At 47.3% G+C, this 21,799-nt stretch overlaps 1 protein-coding gene across 6 annotated transcripts in view; it reads left to right on the forward strand.

Moving 5' to 3' along the window:
* The window catches only part of ARNT2 (aryl hydrocarbon receptor nuclear translocator 2), a 190,135-nt gene that overhangs the window by 85,201 nt on the left and 83,135 nt on the right, over positions 1–21,799 (forward strand). The window lies entirely within an intron of this gene.

A 21,799-nucleotide genomic window follows, 5' to 3' on the forward strand; every position in this document is an offset into this window, starting at 1 on the left:
TATACAACCAAGTGGCTCCGTCCTTTTGGTGTTAGAGAACCAGCTGCCTCCCTCGCTGGGTAAGTCAAGGGAGCCCTCAGCCCCATGCCCTCAGTCAATCAGGAAGCCAAGTTTGAGAAGAAGCGGGTGTGTGGCTGCAATGTCCAGGGGGAGAAGTGAGAGCAGTGAGTCTGTCCTGATAAAGGGAGAGCAGGAGGTTACAGTTCTCCTGAATGGGTCGGCATACGCGTTTTCCATCCCATTATAAAGGTATGTGAATTAGACTAGAGAATTCTAAAACTTTTTTCATTTTTTATAGTTATAGTTGATTTACAGTGTTGTGCCAATTTCTGCTGTAGAGCAAGGTGACTGTCATACGTATATATGTATATACACATACACATATATATACATTCTTTTGTTTCATATTATTTTCTTTTTAAAAATTAATTTTATTTTTTATGTTTTTTTTTCTTTTTCCTTTTAGGGCCACACCTATGGCATTTGGAAGTTCCCAGGGTAGGGGTTAGATTGGAGCTGCAGCTACTGGCCTGTAGCACAGCTGCACCAGATCTGAGCCACATCTGCAACCTACGCTGCAGCTTTCAGCAACACTGGATCCTTAACCCACTGAGCAAGGTCAGGGATCAAACCTGCATCTAATGGATACTACTCGGGTTCTTAACCCACTGAGCCGCAGTGGGAGCTCCTTTATGTATTTTTCTTTATTAAAGTATAGTTGATTTACAGTGTTGTGCTAATTTCTGTTGAACAACATAGTGACCCAGTTATGCATATATATACATTCTTTGTTTCAAACTATTGTCCATCATGTTATATCCCGAGATTGGGTATAGTTCCCTGTGCTATACAGTAGGACCTCATTGCTTAACCACTATAAATGGAATCATTCGGATCTGCCAACCCCAAAATCCCAGTCCATCCCACTCACCCCCCAACTCCTTGGCAAACACAAGTCTCCATATTTGCGAGTCTGTTTCTCCATGTCTGTGAATCTGTTTCTGTTCTGTAGATAGGTTCATTTGTGCCGTATTTTAGATTCCACATATAACTGATATCATATAGTATTTGTCTTTCTCTGTCTGACTTACTTCACTTAGTATGAGAATCTCTAGTTCCATCCATATTGCTGCAAATGCCATTATTTTTTAGGGCTGTGTACTATTCTGTTGTATATATGTACCACATATTCTGAATCCATTCCTCTGCTGGTGGACATTTAGGTTGTTTCCATGTTTTGGCTATTGCAGTAAACATAGGGGTGTATGTATCTTTTTGAATGAATGTTTTTTCCAGATATATGCCCAGGACTGAGGTTGCTGAATCACGTGGTGGTTCTATATTTAGTTTTCTGAGGAACCTCCAGACTGTATTCCATAGTGGTTGTATTAATTTACATTCCTGAACAAAATATTTTAAAATTTGTATGGAAACACAAAAGACCCTGAATAGCCAAAGCAATCCTGAGAAGGAAAAATGGAGCTGGAGGATTCAGGCTCCCCGACTTCAGACTATACTACAAAGCTATAGTAATCAAAACAGTATGGTAATGGCACACAAAAAGAACTATAGATCACTGGAACAGGATAGAAAGCCCAAAATTAAACCCAAGCAGCTATGGTCAACTAAGCTGTGACAAAGGAGGCAAAAATATGCAGTGAGGAAAGATGGTCTCTTCTTCAATAAGTGGTGCTGGGAAAAAATGGACAGCTACATGTGAAAGAATGAGATTAGAACATTCTCCAACACCATACACAAAAATAAACTCAAAATATATTAAAGACCTAACTAAACCTAAGGCCAGAAACTATAAAACTCCTAGAGGAAAACATAAGCAGAATGCCCTTTGACATAAATTGCAATAGCATCTTGTTTGATCCATCTCCTAGAGTAATGACAATAAAAACGAAAACCAATGGAACCTAATTAAACTCAAAAGCTTTTGCCCAGCAAAGGAAAGCATAAGAAAAAAAGAAAGGACAACCCACAGGGTGGGAGAAAATCTTTGTAAACAATATAGACAACAGGGGTTTAATCTCCAAAATGTATAAACAACTTGTACAACTCACCAACAAAAAAACGACCCAATCAAAAAATGGGCAGAAGACGTAAATAGACATTTCTCCAAAGAAGACATATGGGTGACTAATAGGCACACAAAAAGGACGCTCAGCATCATTAATTGTTAGAGAAAGGCACATCAGAGCTACAATGAGGTAACACCTCACACCGTTCAGAATGGCCATCATTAATAAGTCTACAGATAACAAATGCTGGAGAGGGTGTGGAGAGAAGGGAACCGTTCTAAATTGTTTAATAATATTTCCATCATGGCTTATCCTAAGAGATTGTATATAGTTCCCTGTGCTGTGCTGCAGTAGGACCTCATTGACTATCCATTCTAAATGTAATAATTTGCATGCATCAACTCCAAACTCTCAGTCCATCCCACTCCCTCCCCCCTCCCGCTTGGCAACCACAAGTCTGTTGAGAACTCTAAATCTCGCTTCAGATTCATGCAGAGATGTAACCATATAAAAGAACCACTGGTGTGTTTCTCTGTGATGTGAAAATCACCTCTTAAAGATCTGTTCTCTGCCAAGGTGATTTTTGTATCCTGGCTTTTCTTAAGGTGAGGAATATCCAAGTGGCACTTGAAACACGGCATGGATGTAAGTTTTTTAAACACCCAGCCCCTAAAGCAGTGGTTATCAACCTCATTGCACATCACATTTTTTATTGGGGGTTTTAAAAATTCTCCTGGGCTCCCACCCCATTTCCTGAACTATGTTGTGCTCAAGCCTAAGCACCTGTATTTGTAAAAACCCTTGTGATTCCAAACTAGACCTTGAGATCCCCGTATGTCTCAATCTAGTCAAATAATACAGCCTCATCTGCTTTACAGTAGGAGAGAAATTTGCACAAGATCAAAATAACCAAGAGACAGAATGTTAAAAATGTAATCAGTTAGTAACACCGTTGAAAAATGAGCAGCGTCAGCATTTTAGAACCTCTTTGCAAGAGTCTTGATTTCTTAAGGAAGCATCTTCTGTCCTAATATTGATGTTCGAGAAGCAAATAGACATAGACCACTTTTTTCTCCATCTATAATAGGAAACTGTAACAAAAAATAACCTAGAAGTATAGTAGCATTGTTTTCAGGAAGATAAGATGATTTGGAATTACTTTGGGACTTTTGAAAAGACACACGGAGTCATTGCTTCCTGCTGCTATGATTTTAGTTTCAGTAATATTCTCACGTGATAGTCATACTTTGTAATACTTTGGTTAAAAATAACTTAATTGCAAAAATCCCAGCGTGATCAAGGAAATTAAAATAGTTTCCTTTCACTTCACTAAAAATAGACATGTTTCCCTCTGAAATGCTGTGACTCACACCAAATGGTTAAATAAAAATGCTCGTATAGCGCTGATCTTTGCTGTTTATTGCTTTCTCAGTACAAGCTAAGTGAGGAAAACATTTGCAATCGGTTTTTCCCTTTATTTTTGTAGATTCTTTTCTTATCCTCCAGCGAAGGCCTTGTCTGCCAGTTGCTCAAGCAGCAGTTCCTCTCTGGTGATGACATGAATCACCCTCCAGTGAGCTATTTCCAGCGTTGTTCTTTAACCTTGAGTTGAAGGTACAGATTCTGGAGACCTAGAATCTTAAGAGCTCTGCCTTGTGGGGACCTCAGAGGTCACACAGGCGGACTCTTCTCTGGGTCACCCAGCTCCCTCCAGGCTGCACCTGTGAAGTGGGCACCTGGCTCCTTTGGGACTGACCTGATGGCCTCAGCAGCTTTGAACTAAGATCCTGGTGTTCGGGTGAAAGCCCCTCCCATGGTCACCCCTGCGCCCCTCCTAAACAGCATAGCTCATGTGTCTGATGGGACTGGGAGTCTGTGCACGTGCACACATGCGTGTGCACACACACACGGACTTGCCCACAGCCAGGCAGTAGTGAAGAGGCAATCTTGAACAAGGGATGGGTTCTGTATGGGTCTCTGTTTCCTCCCCAGGGCTGGCGTATGGCTGGCACCTAAGACAAGTGCCTGATGTGTGCTACATGCTCAGTCAAAGCTTGTTGCCCTCCTCTCCCTGCAGCCGGCAGCCTTGGACTTAGGTGGAATCCCCAGACATGTACCTCTTGGGGATTTGTGCATGTACCTCTTGGAAGAGCTCCCTAGGGGGACTGGTGACAGAGCAGCAGTAGGTCAGCCTGATGCCACAGGGAGCTTGGGAATATAAATTGCACCAGAGTTTGTCCCACCTGGAGGAAAGCAAGCAGGCTGCCGCGGGTCTCAGACCTTGAGGGATGGGTGTGATTCCCAGGCAACTTTAAGCCAGGTGGCTTCAAAGTGGCTCCAAGGCCTCTGAGAAGATGCACGTGTGAACCATTAATTGAAGCATCTTTGGCAAATAAAGGAGGGATCTGCGGATTGTACAAGAGATCCAGGGGATTTGGCTGGGACATCAGCAGTGGCCAGGACAGCCCTTGAAGTAAGGAAACCCATGGGTGGAGTTGGTGATCCTCAGGCTTGCCCACAAGAGCAGCTGAGGTTTGTCCCAAGACAGCCTGACATGGCTCTGGACACACACACACGCACCTGCTCACTGCCCCAGCCCTCTAGGCCTGGCAACACCCAGGCCCGAGACTGAGGCCAGTTCCCAGAGCTTGACCACTTCATGGATGAAGGGGAGACCTCTTTGTGGGAGACAAATTGCATGTCTTTATTTAATCCAACAGATACTTATTTCGCACGTGTCGCTGGGCTAGAAACTGACAATACAGCAGTGGGTGAAACAAACAGGGTCATCGTGTATGATGGAACTTTTGGTGTGTGTGGGAAAAGAGCACACAGATGCTTATGCAATGAGTGTAGGACTAAAATGGTGCTATGTTCTCAAGGGGAAATAAAGGAGGACATATAAATATAAAATAAAGGGACCCTGAGTCCCACATTACAAGTGGCAGGGAGTGGAGCAGGGAAAAGCCTCTCCAAGGAAATGATTGTTACCTTCAGAACTGAAGGATATTGGCGTTTCCATTGTGGCTCAGCGGTTAATGAAGCTGACTAGCATCCATGAGGACGCGGGTTGGATCCCTGGCCTCGATCAGTGGGTTAAGGATCTGGCATTGCTGTGAGCTGTGGTGTAGGTCGCAGACACAGCTCAGGTCTGGTGTTGCTGTGGCTGTGGTGGAGGCCAGCAGCTGCAGCCCTGATTCAACCCCTACCCTGGGAACTTCTATATGCCGCTAGTACAAACCTAAAAAGAAAAAAAAAAAAAAAGGAGTTATCTGTGTGTGCATGTACCTGTTTCTGGACTCTCTGTGTGGATCTGTTGATCTCTGTGTATTTATGCATGGTGTCCTGATTAACTGCAGCTCTATCATGAGATCAGCCAGTGTTAGTCTTCCAACTCTGTTCTTCTCCAGAGGCCTTTTGGTTCTTCTAGGTCCTTTGCATTTCCATGTGAACTTCAGAGTCATCTTGTCTGATCCTACAAAAGAATGAGATGGGATTTTTTATTTTATTGTATTTTTTTTTTTTAGGGCTGCCCCCACAGCATATGGAGGTTCCCCGGCTAGGAGTCTAATCAGAGCTACAGCTGCCGGCCTACACCACAGCCACAGCAACGCCGGATCCGAGCTGTGTCTGCAACCTACACCACAGCTCATGGCAACGCCGGATCCCCATCCCACTGAGCGAGGCCAGGGATCGAACCCGCAACTTCATGGTTCCTAGTCGGATTCATTTCCACTGCACCACGACGGGAACTCCTGTGATAGGATTTTGATTGAGGTTGCGTTGAATCTATAGATCAGTTTGGGGAGAATTAAGGTCTTAATAATAGTGCGTCTTCTGACCCCAGAGTACTGTACATATGTCTCCATTTATTTACTTCTTCATTAATTTCTTTCAGCATGATTTTATTGCCAGTATACAGATCTTGCACATCTGTCAGATTTATCTCTGAGTATTTTGTATTTTATGCTATTGTAAATGATATTTTTTTCAAGTTCTAACTGACAGAATATAGAAGTAGAATTCTTCTTGTTAGTTGTTTTGATTGTTTCAAAGGGGAAGATAAATCTGGCCCCTGTTACTGTCTTTGTTGGAAGCAGGGATCCTTTCAGTGTTCATTTGAGTGCCTCTCCTGTGTCTCCTCTGTCAGCTCAGTTTTGCAATATCTGTGATAAATCTCCTGACTCTGTTCCCTCAGAATATTAGCTCTTTGCTTATTGCATTCACCTCCTTTTTCTGTGATTTCTGGGAGAATTTCTCAGTGATTTCTAGCTCAGCAATTGAGCTGTCAGCGGTATCCCTTTTCTTTTTCTTTTAAGGGCCACACGCGAGTCATATGGAAGTTCCCAGGCTAGGGGTCGGGCTCTAATCAGAGCTGCAACTGGCCTGTGCCACAGACATAGCTACATGGATTCTGAGCCATACCTGTGGGCTACACTGCAACTTGCAGTAATGCCAGATCCTTAACGCCCTAAGCAAGGCCAGGGATCTAACCCACATTCTCATGGATACTAGTCAAGGTCATAACCCACTGAGCCACAATGGGAACTCCCAGCAGTATCACCTTTTACTGCCTCCATTTGGGTTTTCAATCCTGAAATCATGTTTTTTCACATCAAAACAATTTTTCCTGATCTCAATTTGTTCTTTTATTTATTTATTTTATCTTTTTAGGGCAACACCCATGGCAAATGGAGGTTCCCAGGCTAGGGGTCTAATCGGAGCTGTAGCCGCCGGCCACAGCCACAGCCACAGCAATGCCAGATCCTCAACCCAATGAGTGAGGCCAGGGATTGAACCCACATCCTCATGGTTCCTAGTCGGGTTTGTTAGCCACTGAGCCACAACAGGAACTCCTGTTATCTTTTTTATTTACGTAAAATCTCCTCAGGTGTCACTGCCGAGTCTGTGACCTATACCACATCTCACGGCAACGCTGGATCCTTAACCCACTGAGCGAGGCCAGGCTCGAACCAACACCCTCGTGGTTCCTCGTCGGATTAGCTTCCGCTGTGCCATGACAGGAACTTGCCCTTTCGTGTCTTTAAGTGGACCTTCCCACCTCACCTTTTTATTCATCTTCTGTCCCTAACATTTCAAGACTTGAAATGGTTTCAGTCATTGTATATTTCCTTGAAACTTAGTTTTTCTAGATTGAGGCTCCAGTTGTCTAGGAGAGGCTATGAGGTTGTGCAGGCAGGGGCAGCCGTGTGCACTGGGCATGGCAGCTTCGAGTTGGCAGGGGCATCACCTACTCCTCCAACTAGAAAGCTGCCCCTCAGAGGCAGCCTTTCTTCCTCCTTGTGGGGCAGATTGGCTGCTGTAAGTCAAGGTAATGTGACAGCTCTGTCCTTGGTCGCTCTGTGTCCAGACCCTGGGCCACTTCTCCTCTGCTTCCTGACTCCCTGGTCTCCTTCCTGCTTGCAGATTTGGGGACTTCTGTTAGGGGATTCTTTCCCTTCCTTCTGAGGCAGCCCACTCCTTTGCATTTGCTGAGCCAAAAGGCTGCTCTTATTCATTCCCATCCCATCCTAGATGTGCTATTTCTTGCAGAAATTGTTCTTTTCTCATCCATTCAAGGCCCCTTCTACTGTTTTTCTGCATGGGTGCAGATTTTCCTGGCCACTCTTTGTGTTTCTTTGATCATTTCATTAGCCATTTGCAGGGGAGGCGAGGCACGACCTGAAATTGCCTTCTTGAACTGCATGTCAGCCTGGCCTCTTTCCATACACCAGGCGGCCTTTTTCCAGCAGGGACAGAGAGGAGGGTTAATCATTTACCCCCAGGCAGGCATTTCTGGCATTTTTGTAGCATGATACCCCAAGAGGAATGTATTTCTTTAAATCACACTCCAGCATATTCTAAACAGGATGAAGAATTTGTACTGTTGTCTCAGATTAAATAGCAGAAGAGGTGCCGGCCACAGGGGGGACTGTGGGGTGATGATTTTATAATGAATAGCAGAGCCCCAGGCTGCAGCAGGCAGTGCTCCTGTGATTCCACGTCATATTTGGAATGCGAGTGCTGTAGAAGGTTGTGAGGTTCTGGGGCTTTTCAGAGAGCATGAGGCTGTTGTTCTGGTGGTAGGGGTGGTGTGGCCTGTCACCCATCTTGGAGCTCTCTGCCCCTTGGTATGGATTTGCCCCAAGTGTTCCAGTCCTGGGCTTGTCATTGCACAGAGGGGATGATCCCTTTGATGCTCTAGGCAGACTTTTGCTGCCCTCCTCTTGAAGAGCTGCTGCCTGCTCTTTGCCTAGTTAGCGGCTCATTAGCACCTTCCCCAGATGGTAGGGTGGGGAGACAGAAGGATTGACACGAAAACCAGACTGCTTGGCAAGGAGGCTCCTTCTGAGTGTCTGCAGGCCTGTGAGTCACCATGCTCAGCCCCTTTCACCAGCCTGGTGAGGGGTCCCTGGAAGCCCTTTTGCTTATTGTGTTATTCCACAGCCACAGGCTAGAGTCCCAACCCAAACCCCAGCCACCGGCTTCCTTGGGCAGAAAAGCACACGGGCTCAGAGGAGAGCTGTCTCCCTCAAACCTGTCCCTGCTCCCTGAAAACGCTTCCCCCTGTGGGGCAGCTGGGAGCACCATTCTGCTCAGAGAACACAATTCCCATTGCCAGCAGTCACTTCTTTCCTGTGTTGACTTAGACAAAAAGCACAACCTCAAAGTTGAGAGTTGGTTTTATTCAGGGCACCTTACTGGGGACTAAAGCCTGGGAGACAGGCTCTCAGACAGCAACGAGGAGCTGTTCCAAACAGGTAACAGAGGAGTCAGGAAACAGAGGCGTTTTTGCTAAAACAAACGAACAAACAATAAATATAAATACAAGCCAGATGGTCACCCATGAAGAACTTAACTGTTGGGAGTTGCCGTCGCGGCTCAGTGGTAACAAACCCAACTAGCATCCATGAGGACATGGGTTCAATCCCCAGCCTCACTCAGTGGGTTAAAGACCTGGTGTTGCTGTGAGCTGTGGTGTAGGTCACAGAGGCAGCTCGGATCATGCATTGCTGTGGCTGTGGTGTAGGCCAGCAGCTGAAGCTCTGATTCGACCCCTCGCCTGGGAACCTCCATATGCTGCAGGTGTGGCCCTAAAAAGACGGACAACAAAACTTAGCTGTTACTCACAAAAACCAGACATCTCAAGTTAATTATTTTAATTCTTTTCTGTGTATGGGAAGATGCAAGAGTCTGGGTTTATGGAAATCATTCCTTGGATATGCATCTTAACTACCTAGGGCCAGTATCCTGTTTTTCTCCATCCTGAACGCCCCTCAGGGCACACAGTGGCTGGTGGCTTGATGACAGGCAACCTCTGTTGTGTACTTGAAAGGCAGGCAACCATTTTTTGTCCACACCAGCAGGCTCATTTTGCTGCAGACCACGTGCTCTCCCCAGGTGACTGGGACAGTGACACCTCAAGGCTGGTATCTCTTTCTCTGGGTGTCAGAGGTAGATGCAATGGGTATTAACACTAGTCTTACACGTTTTTGTTTCTGAAATTGAAATTGTTGTTATTCTTACACTTAAAATACAAGTCATATGAGTTTCCCCAGGCAGTTCTGGGGCAGTTGAAAGTTTTGCTTTTGCAATATGACGTGGCCTTTGCAAAGCACATTCTCTGTTGCCAACAATATCAAGGGACGGATGGGTCTGTTGGAAGCACATTTCCTAAACATCTGGAGGCTCTGGCTCTCCTGCCTCTGTGAGAGACAGCGGAATAGCCCCGAAGGCTGGACTCCTCTGTTTGCTCCTGTTCATGCCTTCCTGGCCTTCTGGCCCTGAGGTTGGGCCCTGTCCTCTTGCCTGCTGAGCTCCAGCTGGACAGGACTGTGTCCCGTTCACAGACCCCTCCCTCCACTGTCCCACACCATGCTCTGATCCCTTGGCCAGCTCCCCTCCAGCTCCACCTCCCTGGACCTCCAGGGCTCCTTTCAACACCACCTCTTACAGGAAGCCCCCCTTGATACCCTTTTGTGCTCTCTGACACGAAGCACTCCCTTTTAGCTCTGGGCCGCCTTATTACCTGTCTGGAGTTCTCCTGCAGACCTCAACTGAGCTGGTTGAATAGCTGGGTGAGGACAGGGTCTCGTTCCCCCCTAACTGGGAGCTTTCTCTAACGTGCACTTTGAAGTTTCTTTTGCATAGAGCCGATTAAAAGATCCCTGCTCCCTACCAGCCTTCAGATGTTCCAGAGCTTCTATGTACCCTCTTTTGAAAATATTATTTTGACCAAAAAATATATATATATATCTATTGCTCTGTATGGTTTAGTTCCATCCCAGGGTAACTGGGCTGCCTGTTGTAGTTCATTCTTGTCTAGATTTGCTATAAGCGCACCACCCTGCCCTCCCCTCCCAGCCCAAATCGTGAGCACCGTATGTGACGCGATATGGGGAACCCTGTCCACCACAGCGTCCTGGTGGGTTGATTTTAGCATAGCCTTTAACTCTCACTGGTAAGGAAACATCCCTCTGTGGCTGCCGTGAAATCATGTGTTCTTTCTTTTCTTTCTTTTTTTTTTTTTTTTAATCTCAGCTCTTTCAGTTCCCTTCAAATTTTGTTGTTGTTGTTGTTGTTGCTATTTCTTGGGCGGCTCCCGCGGCATATGGAGGTTCCCAGGCTAGGGGTCGAATCGGAGCTGTAGCCACCGGCCTACGCCAGAGCCACAGCAATGCGAGATCCGAGCCGCGTCTGCAACCTACACCACAGCTCACGGCAACGCTGGATCGTTAACCCACTGAGCAAGGGCAGGGACTGAACCCGCAACCTCATGGTTCCTAGTCGGATTCGTTAACCACTGCGCCACGACGGGAACTCCCATGTGTTCTTTCTTAACAAAACCCCTTCCAGAGTCAAGCGCCAGTGTCCCCAGTGGATAAATAGCTATGAGCTGGCTAGTGGGATACACACAGCCTGCCATTCAATGGATGTCACCAGGCTTTCCCTGCCTGGATAGAAGACCCGGATAAAAGATGTATTCATTGATCAGGCGCCCAGGTTGCTAGGGTAGGGCTCGTGTTTACAGTCTCTGTGTTTTTGAGGAGATGTCAGGAGCTCAGCCTCCAGGGTTCCTACTGACCAAGGAAAACGCTGTTGGGCTTGAGGTGGGCGAGGGAAAGAAGCTCTAGTCCCAAATCCTTAGGGACCTCTCAGGGAAGAGAGCCCGGGGGACATTCACTGGAGCATGAGGACTGCAGTTGGACAGCTGTACAGTCATGACTCTTTAACCTCCCCAGTAGGTTGGGTACCAACCATGTGGGAAGCACTCTGGTCTGAGGGACCCGAAGAGAGGCATGTCACCTGCCCAGGTAGCAGTTATGTTAGGGACAATGGGAGGGAGGACTAAAATCCCAAGGTTCCTCAAGCTTCCCGTATTGCCTGATTATCTAGTCACACATGAGTCTAGGTTCTGCTGGGAAGGGATGTGATGGATGTGGTTAAAGTCCCAAGTTAGCCGACCTTAAAAAATGAAGATTGGAGGTCGCCAGTGGCCTAGCAGGTTAAGGATCCGGCATTGGCACTGCTGTGGCTCAGGAACTTCTGTATGCTGTGGGTGCAACCCCCACCCCCACAAAATGAAGGTTACACGAGTAGGTTTGACCCAATTAGATAAGCCATGTAAAAGCAAATAATTTAGAGTTCCCATCATGGCTCAGTGATTAATGAACCCGACTAGCACCCTGGCCTCGCTCAAGTGGGTTAAGGCTCCAGCGTTGCCGTGAGCTGGGGTGTAGGTTGCAGATGTGGCTCAGATCTGGCGTTGCTATGGCTGTGGTGTAGGCCAGCAGCTCCAGCTCCAATTCAACCTCTAGCCTGGGAACCTCCATATGCCACAGTACAACCCTAAAAAAAAAGACAAAATATAAAATAAAATAAAATAAAATAAAAGCAAATAATTTAATCTGGCTGGTGACAAAAGGGAAAGCCAGAGAGATTGGAAGCACAAAAAGGATTCATTGTGCCACTCCTAGCTTTGATGGTGAGAAATGATCTGGGAATGGCCACTTGAGAGTGAACCCCCCCCAAAAAAAACATAAAGAAAATGGGCATTTCAGTCCAACAGCTGCAAGGAAATGGATCTGCCAGGAACTTGAATGATTCAGAGGTGACTTCTGCCCAAGAATCTCCAGACAAGAGCCCAGCCCAGCCAACACCTTGATTTTGGCCTCGTGGGACCCCAAGCAGAAAACCCAGTCAAGCCCACACAGACTGGGACCTAAAGAACATGAGCTAGTACATGGGTGTTGTTTTAAATCTCTGGGTCTGTGCTAATTTGCTACAGGGCAATAGAAAGCAACACAGGTACTGTTTGGTTGAGGGGGCGGGCGGAGCGGTCCCTGGGCCATGGGGAATCCCCAGAGGAATAACACAGGGTCCCTCCCCCGAGAAGCTCCCAGCCTATCATCACCATTAAATGCTTGCAGGTGGATTTGAAATAGTAGAGCAGTGTTGCAGACAAGATGATCGTGAATGGATTCGTGATGAAGAAAAGCTAAGGAAGAAAGGTCTTCTTTCTCGAGCAAGAGCTTTAGAAGGAGGAGGAAAAGGGAAGCCCTTTCGAGGACATTTCATCTCTAGTTTTCTTCACGGTCATCGCCAAGCGTGTGCAACAAGTCCAACCCCCGAATAGGACTCAGGCAGTGGTCCTGCTGCAGTGGGACCCCGTGCAGCGCAGGCCGGTGCGGCGTGAGCTCAGCCCAGCAGCTCCACTCAGGCCCCTAGAGGGCTTCTTTAGAGTGGAGCTTCCCACACTCCGCCCGCCCGAGCGTTCACTCCTGCTTCCCAAACTCGAAAGAACTTTCACTCTTGTGAACGTGTCCCACTGAGTCAGGGACTGCACTGCTAGCATTCTCTGTTCTTCTCAGGGGCTTCCCTCTTGGAGACCCTGGAGAACCGCCCCCTTGCCCCTGAAGACAAGACAGAGAGGAGCCCAAGGGAGGGGCAGGGGGCCAGGGGGCCTCGAGTCAAGTCAGGTTCCTCACCCTTTATGAGGTGGGACCCATCTCTCACTCCGCTTCCCTCTGCTATCGCCTTTATTTTATTTTATTATTTATTAATTTATTTTTAGGGCCGCACCTGCAGCACATGGAGGTTCCCAGGCTAGGGGTCGAATCAGAGCTGTAGCTGCCGGCCTACACCACAGCCACAGCAACGCAGGATCCAAGCCGCGTCTACGACCTACACCACAGCTCACAGCAATGCCAGATCCTTAACGCACTGAGCGAGGCCACGGACCAAACCTGTGCCCTCATGGGTCCTAAATGGATTCATTTCTGCTGAGCCGCAATGGGGACTCCTGCTATCACCTTTAAAGAGTGACCATATGTATAGAGTCTCTCATCCAAACCTGGGCACTTTGAGCGTGAAAAGAAGCGCTACTAGCAACTATGCTGGGACATTAGGCAAAAGCCAGGACTGGCCCAGGCAAAACCAGCATGTGTGGTCACTCTAACCATGCCTGTCCTGAGGGGTCCTGCTCCTTGCATAACTCCGTCCAGATAAAGATGTAAGCCCATTTCAGCAAGTGTTTTAGGAATGGCTGCGACAGGCTAGCGTAATCTATAGATCTCAACTCAATCAGAAGGAAAAATTGAAAAGCAATAAACACGCAATGAGAATGACAAGAATGGGAGTTCCATTGTGGCTCAGTGGAAACAAATCTGACTGGCATCCATGAGGACACAGGTTCTACCCCTGGCCTCGCTCAGTGGGTTAAGGATCTGGCATTGCCGTGAGCTATGGTGTGGGTCGAAGATGCAGCTCAGATCCAGCATTGCTACGGCTGTGGTATAAGCTGACAGCTATAGCTCTAATTCAACCCCTAACCTGGGAACTTCCGTATGTCACGGGTGCGACCCTAAAAAGACAAAAGAAAAAAAAAAAGAATGACAAGAATGACACCTCTCATTTTCCCAGTCTAGGGTTCTGACCCTGAAGCAGCCACAGGCTGGCGACAGTCCCCTGTGGATGGCTGACCCCCGTCCCTCTCACAGCCCATTTGCTTCTCTCTGGTGGGTGCCGTCTTCTTTTCTGCTGAGGGGAGTGGCCTTCTGGCTCCCTGGAGCCGTCAGTGTTGAGAAGAACATAGGCTCTTGTTCAGATCCTGACTCCCCACTCGCCTGCAATGAGACCCACCTTGGCTGAGTTATTTAGTATCTCTGGGCTTCTGTTTCCTCATGGGACCAATGCAGCCTACCCAGGGGCTAGCACAGAGAGGGTGTTGTTGGGAGTTTCTGCCAGGAATAAAGGGCTACATTGTTTACAAAGATTTAAAAGGGAATACTAAAGCTGACTAAAACTTCATCTGTTTTTTAGTATCACCCTGTACCAGCAGTCCTTGGCAATATCAGTAATAAAATATTTCTTCCCTCTGAGGTCGATGGCTCCAAAGCCCTTCTCCCTTTCCTTGCTCTACCTCGGTAAACCACCATGACCTACTTCCCAGGATTGCAATGTTGATCAAACAAATAATGCAGAGAAAGTGTTTAATAATATTTGATGATAATAACTGGCTGTTAGTAAAATCCTCAGTGAACTACAAGTTAATCCTTTGTCCTTCCTCTTCTGTCAAAGGCAATTGTATTAGTCTGGGCTATTTTGTTGCAAGTGACAGAAACAAAAAGTGAAATAGTTTAGGTATTAAAAAGGCGAACTTATTGGCACCAAAGAGTTGAACACTGTGAAGTTACTCTTCCACTGGTTTATGTTTTCACTGCTTTCCTAGAGTCAGCCTCAATGTCTTAGACCCAGTTCTCCATGAAACTAGAATCATTGCTGCTGAAAAAGTCATGCTCAGATTCCTAAAGAAAAAGAGAGAAGAAGTAGAAATGGTTACAAATTGCCTGTGGACGATTCTGATTGGCCTGGCTGAATCAGTCCTAGTCTTGGGACTGATCACTTTGGATAGAGGAGGAGTGAGGTACAATGATTGGCCCAGCTCAAGTCAGGTTGCCCAGCTCTTAACCAGTCACCGTGGACATAAGGTGAATGAGGTGCTGTGATTGGCCTAGCTTGCGTAGGATGCTCAACTCTCAACCAAAGGGTGAATGAGGTACTGTAATTGGCTCAGCTCTGTCAGGTGCCCGACATTCAACCAGTCACCACAGCCAGGGAGGTGGGATCTTAGAAGATGGCAACTTCCTGCTTGACTTTCATAATGAGGAAATAGAACAAGAGTACCATGGGTTACTCTGGGTGGGTAGAACAACAGATGTCCCTAGTAACTCTGCTGCCCATCCAGATACCTATATTCTGGTTTGAGAAGAAAATAATTTGGTTACAACTTGAAAATTGGTATATTTGTATCCTTAGCTATGTCCAAACACCCACCAGAGATAATGAAATACAAGGAAAATGCCCCCACCCTCAGTAGCAGAGGGCCGGTCCTCTCCCGGGCTCTGTACGTAGCTCACGCTCTGGACTTTTTCTGGAGCAGACCTCGTGCACGCTGCCTGGATTCCTGTGCTGTGGGCGGTGTTTGTTCCTGTGTGCACAGCTGCTGTAATGGCTGGGCTCAGCCTTTTGAGAATGAGAACACATTGTCACTGGAACAGCAATCACAGTCTCTTCCAACCCCTGGGCTCCCATTTCAGGGGCCACACATTTTTGGAACAACATCAAATATTGTCCATCATGGGACCATGGCTTTGTTTTTGTTGCTAATCATTTTCTCTTGTGTTCCTCCTTTTTAAACCAAGATAAGATGTTTCTAGTTTTCTTAAGGATTCTTTTGATGAAATAATTCTAATTTGTATTTGTATTTCTCCTATAGCCTGGGGAGCAGTTTTATGAGCACAAAACCTTCTTTTGTGATCTTATCCAAGACAAACTTCTGATTCTTGTTTTTTAAAAAACTTACTACTGACTAAAAGGATACTTAAAAAATCAGATAACTGAAAACAATTACAGAAGGGCCCCTCTGCCCATAAAAAAAGGGGGTCTGTTGTTGGAGTCTTTATAATCAGTCTTCTTCTAAAGTAGGATCAGCAAATGTTTTTCGTAAAGGGCCAGATAGTAAATGTTCTTGGCCTTGTGGGCCATATAGTCTCTTTCACAACTACTTCATTCTACTGTTGTAGCAGGGAAGTAGCCATAGCCAGTAAATAAGTGAATGACCTTGGCAGTGTTCCAATAAATATTAAAAAACCAGAGTGTGAACCAGCTTTGGGTCATAGGTTAGAGTTGGCCAACTCCTGTCCTAAAGCAGTTTATGCTTTTCAACTATCTCTTAAAAATTATAGTTAAAAACCCTGAGAGAGTTCCCATCATGGCTCAGCAGAAACAAATCCAGCTAGTATCCATGGGGATGCAGGTTCAATCCCTGGCCTCACTCAGTGGATTAAGGATCCGATGTTGCCATGAGTTGTGGAATAGGTCACAGACATGGCTCAGGCCTGGCATTGCTGTGGCTGTGGTGTAGGCCAGCAGCTGAAGCTCCAATTTGACCCCTAGCCTGGGAACTTCCATATACAGCCCTAAAAAGACAAAAAAATAAAAATAAAAAAATAAGTAACCCTGGGATGCATCATAATTCTTCTCCCCATTTTGTAGAATGGAGACACTGAATATTGGTCAACATGTTGACTGCAGGGTTCGCTAGGAGCTGGTATTAAGAGCCTTAAGAATTTTCATTTCATGCATTAACTCTATTTTTTAGGAATCTGTCCTAAGACGGTATGGCTATTTTTTTTCTGCATAGGTATTTACATGGCATTGTTTGCCATAGGAAAAACCTGGAAACAACTTAATGTTTGATGATAAATTGTCTACTCAAAATAATTCACAGAGCCTTTCAAATAATGTTTATAATTAAATCCTTACAAATTTATGTTGTGATATAAAGTGAAAAAAATAGATACCATGAAACCTTGTTTAATTAAAAGAAAAGAGCAGTCATGCATAAAAGATTGTCAGTAAATATGCTTGAATGTTAGTAGTATTTTTGTCTAGAGAGGAAGATTATCTGTGCGTGTGTGTGTGTGCGCACACGCGTGCACGCTAACACACACATTTGATTTTTCTACAAACACCATTTTAGTTTTAGAATTTTTTGAAAGTATTTTAAGGAGAAAAATAAGTAGTTCTTCAACTTTTTATCCTGAGACAATGTTGTGTGCATTATTCTAGAACCTTCCTCAGAGAAGCCAAGGGGCAGGGGAGGCAGAAGCTGGGCTGACTCTAGGAGGGCCTCTCAGACCTGTGCTCTCTAGTCCAGGACAGTCATCTTAGGACTCACAAAGTGGCTGCCCAGAGCCTGCAGTCACTTATACTCCAATTCTCTAAAGGGGTTATTGAGTTCCTATGTGTAAGTCTTCGGATCCACACAGAACCTTCCAAGTAGGCACCTCTGAGCCTGTTGAGACACAGAGACGGGAAGCGACCTGCCTCTCCCTCACAGCCACACATGCAAGAGCCAGGTCTCCCATCCCTGCTGCCCCTCGCACTTTGAAATAACATGCCTCAGGTTCGGAATATGTTATTACATGTTACTACATCAAATCCAGAAAAAAGTCTGCCTCCACAGCTGCTGGTTGTGTTGGAAGATTTCTGGGGCCTCTTTGCAAAACGGGCCATTGTGTAACGGGAGCCCTGCCTGCTCTGATGACAGGACGCCACTGCTCAGAGAGAAGCTCCTGGCTCCTGTACTGAATGAAAAGAGGAAGCGGATGGGGTGGGAGGCTTCGGGCACTGGACTCACTGCATTCAAAGAACTAGTGAAGTGGGAGGGCCAGAGCGAAGGGACAATCAGAGTGAAAGTCGCGGTCCAGAAGGATGGAAGGGGCTTGAATGTAAAATCTCCATGGCAACAGCTATAGATGCATGTGAGTTCCAGAAAATAACTCTAGGGGCGGTGTCTGCCCTGGAGAGGGAGCAATGTGCTCGGAGTTGAGGAGGGCAGGTACTGAGGCAGGGGTGTGGGGCGGGTCCTCCACGCGGATGCTGAGACCATGGAGGATGATTGGTCTTGGAATGAAGAGAAAGACTATGAGTAACGTGCTCAAGTCAAATGAGGAGGAGGAGGAATGACCGGAGGTAAGGAGACTAGAGAGGGTGAGCCTGACGTCATACGTCTGGAAGGAGCTGGGGGTTGTATGAGAGGGGTGCTGGTTTGGAAGGGCCCTGGGGGCCAGGGGAGATGGCGAACCTACCCCTGACCCCGTGGCATATACAGGATGTGGGAGAACAAGCTCCTTCTCCAGAAGAACTTCTGCCGAGGAAGCAGCAGGTCAGCATGGTCTGTTCGTGCAGGAGGTTTGGGGAATTTCTGAAGGGAGTGGAGAATGTAGGAGTTTGTTTATTGCTGAGTGGGCATTGCAGAGGGCGCCCTAGAGGAGATGAAGAAGGAGGAGAGCAGGGGCTTGGATCATGGGTGAGGAGGACAGAGAGGAGAGAGGACCAGGTGGCCAAAGGAGAGCAGGATGGGATCCATGGTGGGACGAGCCCAGTGACAGGACTGCAAAGGAATGAGTCCTCCTGACCCAGTGGGTCAGTTTGGGGGTCGGGAGAGACTCTGCAAAAGGTCTGCATTGGCCTGGTTGGTTGTGCTTTTAGGGATCCACAGGGAACCAGCCCTAGAAAGCCAGACCCATGGTTCTAAGCAGACGCAAAGCTTCCATGGGTCAGGAAAGAAGCTGACGTATTTATAGCAGCTACATCTCCATGCTTGCTTCTCTTCTAGGAAGCCCTTCATAAGGAAACCCTACCCCCAGCTGCCCGTGCAATGGTGACTCCCAGCCCATCACACGGGCACTCACTGCCCAGGGCTAGGCACCTGTCTCCCCTGCTGTTCAATTTGCCAAAAGTCCAATGTCCACAAGCCTTTCAGGAACACACCTACCATATATAAAGCAGGCATGCTTTCCATCCCCGAAGAGCCTCAGAGGGGTCTCATTGTGCCCAAGGAAACCGGAGAAGCACACGGAGAAATAAACGCTGAAGCGGTTGCCTCTCAGGGTCATGACAGCAGACCGTGCAAATGTGTTTTTTCATTTCCTCATGTTCCAGGGCTCCTGTGCTTCGCAGCTGTGATTTATTTTCAGAGCATACTTTGGAATTTGACAGACTCTCTGGCTGGCCTGCTTCACAGCTGAAACTATTTGCCATTTGGTAGATGATAAAGCAAGTGACAATTGACACTAAAAGAGCCATTACAAAGAAGATGTCTGCGCATGAGACAGACAGGTGTCAAACCCGGGACACAAACAGAGGGCAGAGCACCTGCAGACGCCCGGGCAGTGCCATAGCTCCCAGCAGACTGGGTCAGGCCCTTGATGGGGTTGAACTCTGGGCTACGCATCCTGCTTAAGGATGTGAGGGTCCATTGTGGGCATGATGGTGATCACAAGTGGAGATTATGGAGGGCTGTGCACCCTCCAGAGACCTGGTCCACGCGGGGAGTGAAGGCTGCAGGGTCCCAAATGCTGCTGTGGGTTTTAGTGCTGACACTGTGCCAGACGCTTGGGTACAGAGAGAAGGAGCCGGTTTCAAGGACAGCACAGGGGGCCTCAGGAGCGTAGACCACCCTGTGCTGCACAGGCTTTCACCCCCGCCCCCCCCCCTTTGGAGCAGTGAGAGACAGCTTGGATGAGGGGGTGTCTTCTTTGAGACCCTTTTGAAATTTCAAGTAATAGAAAGCCATATGATTTTTTTGCAACAGGGCGGGTTTCTCGCCACTTTTCTTTTCTTTTCTTTTCTTTTCTTTTCTTTGTCTTTTGTCTTTTTAGGGCCACACCCAAGGCATATGGAGATTCCCCAGCTAGGGATCAAATCGGAGCTATAGCTGCCAGTCTACACCACAGTCACAGCAACACGGGATCTGAGCCTCGTCTGCGACCTACACCACAGCTCACAGCAATGCTGGATCCTTGACCCCAGAGCAAGGCCAGGGATCGAACCCGGATCCTCATGGATACTGGTTGAGTTTGTTACTGCTGCACCACAACGGGAACTCCCCATTTTTGTGTTTTAAGTAAAGACTTCCAGTACCAGTGCAGAAGGTGGCTTGAAAGGGCCAAGAGTGTTGCAACCCCCCATCAGGCAAGCGGTGAGGGCATCTAAGATGGATGTGCATTGGCCAGGGGTGCACAGGAGGTAGAGCTGACAGATGTGAGTGATTGAGCAGATATTTGAGTGAGTTTTTCCATATTCTTTATTTAATAAGCATTTATAAAACACTCTCTGTGAGCCATGTTCACTTTATAATAGTAACCTCATTTAATCCTCAGAACCATCTGGGGGACATGCTATTATTATCCTGTTTTACAGATGATGAAGCTGAAGCACAGAGATGTTAGGTAACTTGCCCAGGGCCACACAGTAAATAAGGGATGCAGGACTGAAAGCTAGGTCCATGCTTTTAGCTACAAGATTTCTACGTTGAACGGCTGAGCAGTGGTGGTACCAATGACCAAGGCAGGGACCTTTGGAGAAAGGGCAGCTCTGGGCACTTTGGACAGGAGGACAGATTTGGTTCTGGACCTGTGGAGTGTACGGTGTCCAGGAGATGCCAAGAGACAGTTGGGCAAAGAGGAGCTTCTCAGAGTTCTGGCTGATGGCATCTTGGTGTCATTGGCATACTGGGAGGGTCCTGCGGGAGTGAGAGAGAAAAGGGCCGAGCCCCACCGATAGTGCCAACACCGAGGGGCTGGGCTGGGAGGAAGAGCCACCACGAGAGCCGAGAACCAGCAAAGGAGAGGCAGGAGAAAGTGGTGTCCTGGAGTAAGACTGTTCCCAGAAGGCGGGCCTGGTCAAAGTCAGGGATGAAACTGAGAGGGACTGAATAGTGTGTGTTAAATGTGGCAACACACAGGGACCCTGTGGTCTAGGCTTGAGCAGTGTTGTGAGCTGTGGAGAAAGCAGAGAGCAGGGGCTGAGCCAGCAGGAGGAGCAGGGTGTGCAGACTTGTGTGTGGACAGGACATCCGACTGCAGGTGGCGAGAGGGCCGGAAATTCAGATGTCTTTTTATCCCACCCCCCACTCCCCCAACTCATGATGAAAGAGATTCGGTGGTGTTTGAATATTGGAAGGAGCCAAATCATGAAGGACCCTGTAAGGAGTTCCTATAAGCAGTTCAGCTCTAAGCCAAGAGGGGGCACAGAAGATATGTGTGTCTAGACATCTGTCGGCTGTGTGAAAGATGGGACCGAGGAGAAAGGATGCTGGGAGTGGGAAGTGAGTGAGTCTCCTCTGAGGGATAATGAGCCAGCAGCAATGTACAAGGCAGTTGAGCTGGAGAGGCAGACAGTGCAAGAGGTGAGGGATAGGAAGGTGAGATGACATCTAGGATTCTGACTTCTTTTTCTGTTTGATGGAGATGCGATTGCTTGTATCCGGGGAGCAATGGGTGATGCTGCCTTTGAGGTGTAGAGTCAGCTGCTGGTGGTTTAGTTCTTGGCGCTGGAGGTGTAGATGTAGGGTCATGGCATACAGAGGTGATCATCATAACCTTGGAATGGATAAAATTGCAAAGGGGATGCGTGGGATGAGAAGAGAAGGTGGCTGAGGTCAGAGCCTCTGGGAGATGGAGGGACAGGCAGGAGGAGAGTGGAGAGTGCTTGTTAGAAGCTAAGGGGAGCAGGGGCTTGAGAATCACTGGGCCATTGTGTAAAAGTTCAGCAAAGCAGTCAGATAAGACAAAGGGGCACGTGTTTTGGATTTGGCAATGAGAAAGTTGTTGGCAATGTTGATGAACACCGTTTCCACGAACTAATGGGGGAGAAAATCAAATTGGAGTGACCTGAAGTGATGGAATTGGACAAAACAGAGA

This window comes from Phacochoerus africanus, chromosome 9, assembly GCF_016906955.1.
Source record: "Phacochoerus africanus isolate WHEZ1 chromosome 9, ROS_Pafr_v1, whole genome shotgun sequence".
In the NCBI taxonomy this organism is placed as follows: domain Eukaryota; kingdom Metazoa; phylum Chordata; class Mammalia; order Artiodactyla; family Suidae; genus Phacochoerus; species Phacochoerus africanus.